The sequence below is a fragment of the Tachyglossus aculeatus genome, chromosome 1, assembly GCF_015852505.1.
Source record: "Tachyglossus aculeatus isolate mTacAcu1 chromosome 1, mTacAcu1.pri, whole genome shotgun sequence".
NCBI classification, from domain to species: domain Eukaryota; kingdom Metazoa; phylum Chordata; class Mammalia; order Monotremata; family Tachyglossidae; genus Tachyglossus; species Tachyglossus aculeatus.
Window position 1 is genome coordinate 153346937 of NC_052066.1, and position 13566 is coordinate 153360502.

A 13566-nucleotide genomic window follows, 5' to 3' on the forward strand; every position below is an offset into this window, starting at 1 on the left:
CAGTCTTATTTACTGAGCACTTACTGTGTGCAGAGCACTGTATTAAGTACAGAGAGTACAATATGACACGATTGGTAGACATGTTCCCTGCCCACAATGACCTTCCATTCTAGTGGAATTTCAGTGATGAGAACTAAATGAGGGAAAAAAAAGTCAGATAAGTGAGAATGGGAGTTAGTATATGAGTCCTAGAAACTGATGAAGTCAACTAAAAAGAGAGGTGGCAAAATAGAAGCGAGGAAAAATGTTATTATATAGAATAATAATAAGTAATCATGAATTAACCAAAGCAAGATTTTTTAATATTCTAGTCACCAGAATGGGAGCCCAACCCCATTTCAATTGCATCCTCAATGAACTGAATATTGGACAAAGGATATTATAATAGCCTACTAAATTTGTGTTTTCCCATGAAAAACTCTAATGTGGACATTTCATGAAGTGGGGAAGAATTCTCATATAAATTGTCTATTATATGGCAGATTCAAGAATTTTATACAATTCTATGATAAATGCCTAAAACATAAACTGTCATTTTTTAAAAAATTTGCATTAACAGGTAGAGCTGATTTTCTTCATTTGAGGCAAGGCCCCATTTTGAAAAGAGTTCAGCCTGTAGCATTGAAACCCCTACTAGAAGAACTAGAGAATGATTATTGGGTTACAACTAGTTGCTCTGGAAAAATCAGAGTTAGGAAATTTTTAGTTTTTTACTGCCAAAATGCATCCTCTGATCTATTCTTCAATCTTTAGAAGCATGGAGAAAGATGAGAGAGGAGGAGAAGAAGTAGGAGGAGGAGGAGGAAGAAAAAGGGGAGGATGAAAAGAAGGGGAAGGTGAGGGTATAGTATGATCTCTTGTCTTACGCGGTCTTTGTTCTCTTAGGAACAGTCAAAATGCTGTCATTATCTGCATTTGTCCTGAGTACACTGTTCTCACTGCCCTTGCCTTTTAACTCTTTTCAAAGAGATGTTGTATATGATCCGTGCTGATGTACTAGATAAGAGCAAAGTTCTTGGGAAATCTAGATAAACTTGGTAACATATGGTTTGATGAGTAGAGACAATTCTGGGCCTGTCAATGGGCTCATGTTTTTCCATTAGGAAAGGGTCAACCCACATATACCAAAGATGAAATCTCTACTCTTTTGAGTCTGCAAGGGACAACAGTAGGTGTAGAAAATAATGATCTCCATAACCAAATTCTTGCTATTGTGTATTCCTTTTTTCTGAACTGAAATTAATGCCTTAATAAGCATGGAACATTGTCAAATAGTTAGCATTGAGAATAGACGTTTGGTAATTGGCTCTTCATTCATTCCATTTCAGTGTCAGCCATTACTCATAGCTGGTAGAATAGCCCAATGCATATCTAATTATTCCTGATTAGTTTTTAATGATCTGGTTTTGTTTTCATCCAAAATGATGCTCAGTTTTGCTGCATTGTACTTAGAAAGGTTCATAGAGACCTTTTTTTAAGAAATGTGCTTCGTCCAAAAGGATCTGTCTGAATTGATCACTCAAGCAAATGATCTTTTAAGCTATTTTTTCTAGTGATTTGGGAAGACATTTCAAACACAGTCCATGAACTCAAGATTCGAGTTCAAATGAAGAATAACTTAGCCATGCTGTGCTTTTTATTGAGTTTACACTTTCTGTTGAATCCTCTAAGTAATAGTAGTAATAGAATTTATAGAGCACCCAATGGATGTAATGCATTCTACTAAACACTTAGGAAGGAACAACGTAGAGAAGAAACACATGTCCTGGTCACAAGGAACTTCCACTCTAAGGAGTTAAAGGCAGACTCTAACCCCCTTTACAGATATCAATCAGCCAATTAATCATATTTATTAAATGCTTCCTATGTGCAGGGCACTGTACTAAGCACTTTGGAGAGTACAATATAACACAGTTTGGAGACACATTCCCTGTCCACAATGAGCTTACAGTCCAGAGGGTGATACAGAAATTAGTATAAATAAATTAATTACAGATATGCATCTAAGTGCTGTGGGGCTCTAGGAGGGGTTAATAAAGGGTGCAAATTCAAGGGCAAGATTGACACAGAAGAGAGTGGGAGAAGAGGAAATGAGGGCTTAGTCAGGGAAGGCCTCTTGGAGGAGATGTGGTTTTAATATCTCATGACAAGGAGGAGTATTTTTTTAAGTCTTTGAAGAAAGGCTTGAATAAATGAATGGGTCAAAACTGGGTTATTAGAGGGAAACTGAGTGGCCCTTCCTTAACCACAAGGCTGGGTAAGGATAAGATAAGCATTTATCCTATCCCGCCTTGATTATTGTATCAGCCTCCTTGCTGACCTCCCTGCCTTCTTTCTCTCCCTACTCCAATCCATACTTCACTCTGCTGCCCAGATCATTTTTCTACAAAATAATTTAGTCCATGTTTCCCTTTTCCTTAAGAACCTCCAGTGGTTGTCTGTCCACCTCTGTATCAAATAGAAACTCCTTCCCATCAGCTCTAAAGCACTCAATCACCTTGCCCCCTCCTACCTTACTTCCTGATTTCCTATGTCAACCAAGGACGTACACTTCGCTACAAATAGTGCCAACCTACTCCCTGTACTTCGACCTTGTCTATCTCACTGCCAACCGCTCTCTATGTCCTGCCTCTGGCCTGAAACGCCCTCCCTCTTCATATCTCACAGGTGATGACTCTACCCACCTTCAAAACCTTAATGAAAGCCCATCTCCTCCAAATGGCCTTCCCTAACTAAGCCCTCAATTCCTCTTCTTCCACTCCCTTTTGCATCTCTCTTGCATTTGGATCTGTACCCTTTATTCACCAATCCCTCACCCCAACACTTATGTACAAGTCCTAATTTAATTTATTTATACTAATATCTGTCTCCCCCTCTCTAGTATAAGCTCATTGTGAACAGGAAACGTGTCTAGCAACTCTATTATATTGTACTCTCCCGTGCACTTAGTACAGTGCTCTGCATGCAGTAAGTGCTCAATAAATACAATAGATTAACTGATTATAGTGTATCTACTCCATTGCTTAGCTTGACACATTATAATGAATACCTCAATCGTTATTATCGTACTTCAAACAATTAGACAATCACACCGCTTAATTCTGTAGAGTGTTTTGAAGGTGCTGGACAAAAAAAGAGAATGTCACAGGACCTAAGAATATGTCGTCATAGTAACGTTTCCTCTGTTTCCACTCACTCCTGAATTGTTGATTATTTTCCAGCAAGGGCTCTGTGAAGACATTTCCCATTACTTGTGTAACTTGTTTTTCCCCAGGGACAAGGAAACACCAGCTGAGCACTAGTGGTTTTATCCAAATGAGTGTTATTAAAGAAGAAAGCCTCACGCTGATGGGATTTCAAATGGAAAACACCTCTGTAGAGGTTAACTCCAGAGTCCAGGAGCATCCAGGAAGAAAGGGGTCAACTCTCCGGGAATTTGAAGAGAAGGTTCAGCTTTGCAAAGCATTTTTACATCTGTCTTTGCACTTCCCTCTCATGGTCGCATCTGGAGAGTTTCCAGTATTCTACCAGTCTCGGCTACAGGAGGGAAAGTCAAGCAGAGGCCTACTCATTCCATTCCTAGCTTGGGCAGTGGCTAGCAAGTGGAAGGCAATCTGCTACAAGTCCAAACTCACCCATGCTGGGCAGCAGTGGCCTTGGGAGAGAGTTGAGGGCGGAGACTCACATTTACTGTGCTGAAGAAGGCAATGGTAAACCACTTCCATATTTTTTACCGAGAAAACTCTGTGGATACACTACCAGAACAATTGTAGATGGAGAGCGGGGCGTTCTGGGAGAGATGTGTCCGTGGTGTCACTATGACTCGATGGCATAAGACAAGACTTTGCACTTGGCCCTTTCAAAGCAGAGGGAAACATGTGTCACTTTCCCCATTTTCCAAATGAGGGACTTGAGGCTCAGAGAGTTTAGGGGACTTAACCATTCCCCAAATTGGGATTAGAACTCTGATAATAATAATAATAATGGCATTTATTAAGCGCTTACTATGTGCAAAGCACTGTTCTAAGCACTGGGGAGGTTACAAAGTGATCAGGTTGTCCCACGGGGGGCTCACAGTCTTAATCCCCATTTTACAGATGAGGTAACTGAGGCACAGAGAAGTTGAATGACTTGCCCAAAGTCACACAGCTGACAATTGGTGGAGCCGGAATTTGAACCCATGACCTCTGACTTCAAAGCCCGTGCTCTTTTCAGTGAGCCACGCTGCTTCTCTGGTCTCTTGATGCCTAGAATTACTCTTCCCAGTAAACCATGCTTGCTTCATGGATCAGTGGTTTAGTAGGGAAACATGTTTTCCTACTTCAATCCAGCCCACAGGTTTTGTTCCTCTAATGCCGATCTGCTCACTGTACCTCGATCTCATCTTTCTCATCACTTACCTCTCGCCCATGTCTAGACTCTGGCCCGGGATGCCCTCCCTCTTTTTTTTTAATGGTATTTGTTAAGTGCTTTCTGTGCCAGGCACTGTACTAAGTGCTGGGGTACATATGAGAAGCAGCATGGTGTAGTGGATAGAGCACACTCCTGGGAGTCGGAAGGCGTTCTAATCCCGGCTCCACTATTTGTCTGCTGTGTAACCGCAAATTATTTCACTTCTCTGTGCCTCAGTTACCTCATCTGTAAAGAATGAGGATTAAGAATGTGAGCCCACTGTGGGACAGGGACTGTCTCCAACTCAGTTTGCTTGTATCTACCCCAGCGATTAGTACAGAGCCTGGCACATAGTAAGCACTTAACAAATACCACCATTATTATTATAAAAGTGAAAATGTCGCACATGGGGCTTACAGTCTTAATCTCCATTTTACAGATGAGGTAACTGAGTTCCAGAGAAGTTAAATGACTTGCCCAAGATCACACAGCAAACAAGTAATGGAGCCAAAATTAGAACTGGGGTCCTTCTGACTTCCAAGCCTGTGTTCTATCTGCTAGGCCATGCTGTGTCATATCTGACAGATGATCACTCTCCCCACCTTCAAAGCCTTATTTAAAAAACATCTCCATCAAGAAGCCTTCCCTGACGAGGCCCTAATTTCCACTTCTCCCACTCCCTTGTGTGTTGTCCTTGTAATTGGATTTGCACCCTTTATTCTCACCTCCCTCAGCCCCACAGCCCCCACATATATGTTCATGATTTATTTAATTCTATTAATGCCTGTTTTCCCTTCTAGACTGTAAGCTCATTCTGGGCGGGGAAAATGTCTCCCAACTCTATTGTAGTGTATTCTCCCAAGCACTTTGTTCAGTGCTGTGCACACAGTAAGTGCTCAATTAATACGATTGATGCCCGATTGAAGGGCTCAGCAGGGCAAGCTCCCTGGTCTTGAATTCCTCTCCAGTCCTAGAAAAGAAGGCAGCTACCTAGAGGGCAGTTGATGGGCTGTTCTCGGTCCTGCTGTTGGGCCTGTGGTTTGAACTTGGAAATAGGGCCATAGTGCTAGCCATAGAACACATGTCCAGACCTGCAGTTCATCAAATTCTATAGCGCAGATCCAGTGGAAGTAGGCTCACAGAGAATGGACTTAGAACTAGGAACTGACTGCAATTCACTATCCTCAGTTCCCTCCTCCTCCTTCCTCCCACAGTCCTCCTTTTCCTCTTCCTCTTCCTCCTCCTTCTCCCTTCTCCCTCCCCTCCTTCCTCCTCTCCTTTCTTCCCGTATCTCCTTCCTCCCCCTCCCTCCTCCTTCTCATTCATTCATTCATTCATTCAATTGTATTTATTGAGTGTTTATTGTGTGCAGAACACTGTACTAAGCATTTGGAAAGTACAATTCTCCTTCTTCCTTCCTCCTCCCTCCACTCATCCTCCTTCCACCCCCTCCTCACTCCTTCTCCTCCTTCTCCATCTTCCTTCTCCTTCCTCCCCTTCCTCCCTCCTTCTCCTCCTCCTTCCTCTCCCTCTCCCCTCTCCCCTCCTCCTCCTTCCTCCTCTCCCTTCCCCTCCCCTTCTCCTCCTCCCCCCTTCCTCCTTCTCCCCCCTTTCCCTCCCTCTCCCCTTCCTCCTCCACCTTCTCTCTATCACTCCCTCCTTCCTATGGCCATGCTGCTGTCAACATCACTGAGGATGAAGTTCCCTCTCCCACCACCCTGGCCCGAAGTGAGACTGTACCCAATCTCACCAGAAGCAATTTAAATGGCAGTTCCGAATCTTCCCCGTGATCACCCCAGAGTGTGATTTTCTGACCAAAAGTGGAAACTCTAATCCCTACCAGATGTAGCTTCCGAGTCCTGATGGTTAGGTAGACCCGGGGTCTGGAGTTGCTTCAGTCCTGTGGTGAAGAAGAGGAGGAAGGCATAGATACACCTCCCAGGCCAGCCAAAGACTGCGGTCCAGCAGGAGGACTGGTATATCCCTAAATCTAATGAGTGGAGATAAAACGGAGCAGCAGAGGTTTCTCTGGGAACATCTGTGCTTCTGCTCAAGGACCAAGAAAGTACAGCAAACCTTCACTAGGAAGTAGGCAGGGGGGATTTCCAACCTGAAGGCCCTTTTCCCAGCAGAGTCCATGATTCTTGTCGTGGGCCAAAAACTGACTCATAAGGTCTAGGATGGAGTCATCTCTTTAATAATGACAACAACAACAACAACAACAACAACATTTGTTAAGCACTTACTATGTACCAAACACTGTAAAAAAAGGGAAGTGGATACAAAACAACCAGGTCCCACATGGGACCCTCAGTCTACAGGAGAAGGAGCGCAAGTATTGAATCTCCATTTTGCAGATGAGAAAACAGAGGTACAGAGAAGTTAAGTGACTTGCCCAAGGTCATACAGTAGACAGGCAGTGGAGTCAGGATTAGAACCCACATCCTCTGACTCCCAGGCTTGTGCTCTTTTCATTAGGCAACACTACTTCCCTTTTTCTCACAAAACCACTTCATTCTGCTGTGTGAGCTTGTGCAAGGCACAAGATTCCTAATCTGTAAAATTAAATTAAATACCTGTTCTCTTTCCTCCTTAGACTATGAGCCCCACTTTTAAAAAAATTACTACTTATAGCATTGGTCAACCCCTTACAATGCACCAAACACTGTACTAAGTACTGGGATAGATAAAAGCCAATCAGATTGAACATAGTCCCTGTCCCACAGGGGGTTCACAGTTTTAATCCCCATTTTACAGGAAAGGTAACTGAGGCACAGAGAAGTTAAGTGGTTTGCCCAAGGTCACACACAGCAGATAAGTGATCCTGATTCCCAGGCCTGTGCTCTTACCCACTAAACCATGTTGCTTCCCAGCTTCCATAAAGATGGACAGGGACTATGTCTGATGCTTATATTGTATCTACTTAATACAATGCTTGGAACATAGTAAACACATAATAAATAGTATTTTTTTAAAAAAAAAAACCTTTCCCAGTATACTCGATTCATGTTCAAATCCCAACTAAAATCTCATTTTCTCCAACAAGTCTTCCCCAATTAACTCTCAATAACCTTAGGCATAGCAACCCAATAACCGTTTCTAGGACTTATATTTGTTTATACCCTGACTCATCTCTTGTGAATGTATGTACGGGAAATCATTCTGATTACTATTTTTGTAAGTAGTTTTCGGTTTCCTTCCCCCCACAATCCCCCCACCCCCCTGCTACCTCCCTTACCTCCAGTCAATAAAGGGTTAGCTCCTTGTGGGCAGGGAGCATATCTCAGGCTCCTGTGGTACTTTCCCAAGTGCTCAGTAATGCATTGCACCCATTAGGAACTCAATAAATGTCATTGCTATTATAACGACAACAACATCAACAATAACTACTACCATTCATTTATTCATTCAGTCATATTTATTGAACACTTACTGTGTACAAAGTTTTGTACTAACAGCTTGGGAGAGTACAATATAACAATAAACAGACACATTCCCTGCCCACAAGGAGCTTACAGTTGAGAGGCTACTACTATTAATACTAAGAAATGTTGATTCCAGGTTAAATTCAATCCTTAGACATGCCTTGCTGTCAAATTCAGAAGGCAGCACAGACCCTGTGAAAGTGTTCAGATGGATTTAGATTTTTATTGTAAATGTGGATTGGCATCATGTCTCTAACAAAAAGCTGAAAACAAAAACAGCACAAATGAACACGCTCGTCTCTGTTATCAAGTTGAATGTCATTCTCTGGAGACTGAGCTTGGCACTGACCAAAGTCTCATGATGTCATTTCATTTTTGCCAAGTTTCTCAATTTTTCTCATGCAAGCTGCAGCAAAGACCACCTTTTCACAAGAATCTGGCAATTCGAGACTAATGCACTAAATTTTCAGCAACTTGCATCTTCCCTGACCCATGAGGAGGATTTTAATATTTTAAATCAAACTGCTCTTCCCTCAGCTGCAAAGAGCTTCAGTAGACCAAACGGGAATAGAGAAGATCTCTTTTTCCTAGCACTTTTCTTGTTCGTGTATTGCCATCTGCCTCTCCTTGGAAGCAGTTTGGAGTTAAATTGGAGGAAAATGTTTCTATTCTTCCTAAAATCCCTGGGAATCAGTCACTGTCTACACAAGCTGGTTGACTGAGGAGTTGATGATTCCCTGGAAAATTCTGGGAAAAAAAAAGTAGGAAAAACTAGAGGGAAGGCCCCTGAATGATTCAGACTGGCCATCTATCTCGGCTGAATTCACCAGATAATTGTCTTCAACATCAATAGTATTTATTGATCTCCTATTGTGTTTTGAACACTGTATTAAGCGCTTGAGTACAATGGATTCTAAACTTGAGACAGGGATTATGTCTACTTGAGAAGCAGCATGGCTCAGTGGAAAGAGCCCGGGCTTTGGAGTCAGAGGTCATGGGTTCAAATCCTCGCTCCACCACTTGTCAGCTGGGTGACTTTGGGCAAGTCACTTCACTTCTCTGGGCCTCAGTTCCCTCATCTGTAAATGGGGATGAAGACTGGGAGCCCCATGTGGGACAACCTGATCACCTTGTAACCTCCCCAGCGCTTAGAACAGTGCTTTGCACATAGTAAGCGCTTAACAAATGCCATTATTATTATTATTATTATTAATCTATTGGACTCTCCCAAGTGCTTGGTTCAGTGCTCTGCCTGCAGTAAACATCACTGAGTAGTAATGATTGATTAAAATAACAGCAATAAAAGTCACAGTCCCTACCCTCAAGGAGCTTACAATCTAAAGTTTTGTTTCTCCCCAAAACGGTTCACCCGTGAAAAACAGGATATTTTAATTAAAGGATGTTTTAATTACAAATGAGAAAGAATGGGACTGGGTGGTAATTTGAGTCAGAAACTTTTTCTCTAGTAATTTAATCTCATTGTGGGTAGAAACGTATCTACCAACTCTGTGGTGCTGTACTCATCCTAATGCTTAGTACAGTGCTCTGCACAGTCAGTGCTCAATAAATTCCAGTGATTGATCTTCAGCCACTCTCATCTTCCAACAACAGAGTTTCCACAATCCTTAGAGGGGGTGGGCGGTGTGTGTACGCTTGTTTGTGTGTGTCTGTTTGTGTGTGTGTCTACCATATGAGTCATCTATGCCACTGCACAGAACCAACCTCTTTGTTACAGCACAATGGTGAATTCCCTCTTTAGGGAGGCAGAGATCACGGAAGTCCCTTGCGGCTAATCTGGCCCAGCTGTGGTTGAGATGTCTCAGATGGAAAAGCAGGGAGTTGCCCAGTTTGCTCATGGGTTCTGGGTGGGCAGTGTGAAAAAGACAACTGTGGGTAGAACATAGACCCGGGGGTCGGAAGGACCAGGGATCTAATCCCAGCTCTGCTATTTGTCTGTGTGTCCTTGGGCAAATCACTTCACTTTTCTGGGCCTCAGTTATCTTAACTGTAAAAATGGGGATTTAAGACTGTGAGCCCCATGTGGAGCATGAACTGTGTCCAATACAATTGGCTTGTATCTACCCCAGCACTTAGTACAGTGCCTGGCATATAATAAGCACTTAACAAATACCAGTTTAAAAAACAAAACAAAACTGTGATCGGGGTAGTCACCAAGCTGCACATTTTACCAGTAATTGATTAAAATCAATCTATCAATTCATGGCATTTACTGAGTGCTTGCTTCAGTGAACTACACTAAGCATAAGACTGGGAAATCACTGCTACGTGAAGACATTTTCTTTCCGAATCTTGGGCATGAAAGCATGAAGTTTCTAGAAGGACTTTATGTTAGAATTAAAATGTTTTTTTTCCCCACCCAAATGTTTTAATTATTTTCAGACCCACTGGTGTCTGAAATGTTCATTCAAATTTCTTGTTTCCTCTACTCCTTTCTGTGTCACTTTTGCAGTTGGATTTGTACCGCCCTACCCTCAGCTTGCCGCACTTATGTACATATCCGTCATTTATTTTAATGTCTGTCTCCTCCTCTAGACTGTAAGCTCTTTGTAGGCAGAGAATATGTCTACCAAATCTGTTTTTATTGTACTCTCCCAAGTGCTTAGTACAGTGCTCTGCACACAGTAAGAGCTCAATAAATACAGTTGATTGATTAATTGTAGGTAGGTCTGCCTGTCCTTTACCACTTTGCTAGTGGCTCACTCATAATAATAATAATAATAATAATAATGGCATTTATTAAGCGCTTACTATGTGCAAAGCACTGGGAAGGATACAAGGTGATCAGGTTGTCCCATGGGGGGCTCACAGTCTTAATCCCTATTTTACAGATGAGGTAACTGAGTCACAGAGAAGTTAAGTAACTTGCCCAAAGTCACACAGCTGACAAGCAGCAGAGCTGGGATTTGAACCCATGAACTCTGGCTGACTTCCAAACCCGGGCTCTTTCCACTGGGCCACACTGCTTCCCTAACAGCCCTTCTTCCAGAACTATTTATTTCTATTAATGTCTACCTCCCCTTCTAGACTGTAAACTCACTGTGGGCTGGGAACTTGTCTATCAACTCTGTTATATTGTTCTCTTCCAAGCATTTAGTACAGTGCTCTGCACACAGTAAGAGCTCAATAAATACCATTGATTACTTGCTCATTGTAGGCAGGGAATTTTTCTGTTAATTAATTAATGATGGCATTTGTTAAGCGCTTACTATGTGCGAAGCACTGTTCTAAGCGCTGGGGTGGGTTACAAGGTGATCAGGTTGTCCCATGGGGGGCTCACAGTCTTAATCCCCATTTTACAGATGAGGGAACTGAGGCCCAGAGAAGTTAAGTAACTTGCCCAATGTCACACAGCTGACTAGTGGCGGAGCCAGGATTAGAACTCATGACCTCTGACTCCCAAGCCTGTGCTCTTTCCACTGAGCCACACTGCTTCTCCATTGTTATATGGTACTCTCCCAAGCACTTAGTACAGTACATTGCACACAGTAAGTGTTCAATAAATACAATTGAATGAATGAATTGATTATTGATTGTTTTTTCTGCCTCTCAGTTCCAGTCCTTTTGGGAAACTGTTGCATTAGCTTCTGGACTTGATTCTAGCAAATAGAAAATTAAAGAATTCTTGGTGGTCTGGCAGCCTGGCCTCTCTTGATGTACAACCTGATGACCTTTTGTATCTCCCCATTTTTAGCACAGTGCTTAGCATCTAGAAAGGACTTAATGATTCCCACTCAGCTTTTCTTACATCCAAAAGAGCAGCATCCATATTACATTTCGGTTTTCCCTCTAATTGTGGCATTTGTTACTATATGTCAAGCACAGGGTAAAGCTCCAAGGTAGACATAATGCAATCAGAACACTCCCAGCCTCTATCCCACATGGGACTCGCAGTCTAAGTAGGAGGGAGAACAGGCAGTAAGTAGATTCCCATTTTACAGATGAGGAAACCAAGGCCCAGAGATGTCAAGTGATTTGCCCAAAGTCACACAGCAGGGAAATGGCAGAATCCAGGTCTTCTGACACTCTCCTTATTAGGCCTTTGTCTCCTCAGTGGCTCACCCTAGGCTCATTGGCCCACTAAGAATACTCAATCCTGGTCTCTACAGTTTTGTGGGGTCGTGGGATAAGTGAAAACTGGCCATGACTCTGTGGATCCTTAATATGATTGAAGGCCTTCTGTTGAGAAGCAGTGTGGTCTAGTGGCTAGAAGCACAGGCTTGGGAGTCCGAAGGACCTGGGTTCTAATACCGGCTCCCCAACTTCTCAGCTGTGTGACCTTGGACAAGTCACTTCACTTTTCCGTGCCTCAGTTTCCTCATCTGTAAAATGGGGATTAAGACTGTGAGCCCTCTGTGGGACAGGGACTGTGTCCAACCTGACTTGCTTGTATCTTAGTAAAGTGCCTGACAAATAGAAAGTGCTTAACAAACACTACAATTATTATTATCAATAGAGTCCCATCTTTTTTTTGTGGTACTTGTTAAGCACTTCTTAAGCACGAACACTGTACTCGGTGCTGGGGTAGAGATATAAGATAAGCAGGTGGGACCCAGTCCCTGTCCCACTTGGGGTTCACAGTCTAGGTGGGAGGGAGAACAGGTATTGAATCCCCATTTTACAGATGAGGAAACTGAGGCACAGAGAAGCTAAGTGAATTACAGTCCTCGGTACATAGTAAGTGCTCAATGAATACCACTGATGACTTACCCAAGATCACATAGCTGACAAGTGGAGGAGCCAGGTTTAGAACCCAGGTACTCTGAATCCCAGGTTTGGGCTCTTTCCCCTAATTGAAGTCCTCCCATAACGATAGCCCTTCCCACCTTTCTCCCACCCTCCCTCACCCCCTTCCGGAAAACATCCCATCAGTAAGCAGGACCCCACTCTAGATCGCTGAAACGCTTCCTGTTCGGATGGAGAAATTGCCTCACTGCATTGCTGATGAACTGAAACTGACAAAAGCGGGAAAAGTCCATCTGCTAAAGTGTCATGATGAAAGTCATTAAGACTTGTGGGAAGTTATTGAAGTATTGGGAAACCATCAGATGGATGAATCCTACCCCCTGCCATGGCTGCTGAAAACCCTTGGCTGGGAAGAGACAGAGATCTGGAGGGAAGCCAGGAGAGACTGGAATAACATGATGAGGGGGAGAGTATAGGGGATAGAGTGGGGAGACAGAGATAGCTAAAGAGGGGAGAAGAGAGCAGACAGGTTTATTTAAGCTCTTCCAGATCTCCTTAGATGGATAGAGCTCTGAAGGACAGTTTGGGAACATATTCACATTTTGGGGCTCACTCAATAATCATAATTGAGCACTCACTTTGTGCAGAGCGCTGTACTGAGCAAATTGGGAAAGAACAATAGAGTAAGTAGATATGATTCCTACCCTCAAGGAGCTTACAGTCTGGCACGGGAGGCAGGCACTAAAACGAATTACAGGGAGTGGGAGGAAGAGATAGAGTTTAAAGATATGTAACTAAGTCCTACCAGGGAAAGGGGCCCAAGGTTAGAGGGTAGGGTATTCTAGTGTTTAGAGAGTGAGGACTGAAGTGCAAAAGTGATGCTGTAGCAGATGGGGATAATCATCATCATCAATGATATTTATTGAATACTTACTGTGTGCAGAGCACTGTACTAAGCATTTGGGAGAGTACAATACAGTTGGTAGACATGCCCCCTGACCACAGTGAATTTACAATCTAGAAGGGGAGATGGGCGATTAATCAG

At 43.0% G+C, this 13566-nt stretch overlaps 1 non-coding gene across 1 annotated transcript; it reads left to right on the top strand.

The window, feature by feature from the left end:
• Positions 1 to 3487: 3487 nt before the first annotated feature.
• Positions 3488 to 3625, top strand: LOC119935860. Its single transcript, XR_005453471.1, has one exon. It is a non-coding gene; the product is annotated as a small nucleolar RNA SNORA7 (small nucleolar RNA).
• The last annotated feature ends 9941 nt before the right edge of the window (positions 3626 to 13566 follow it).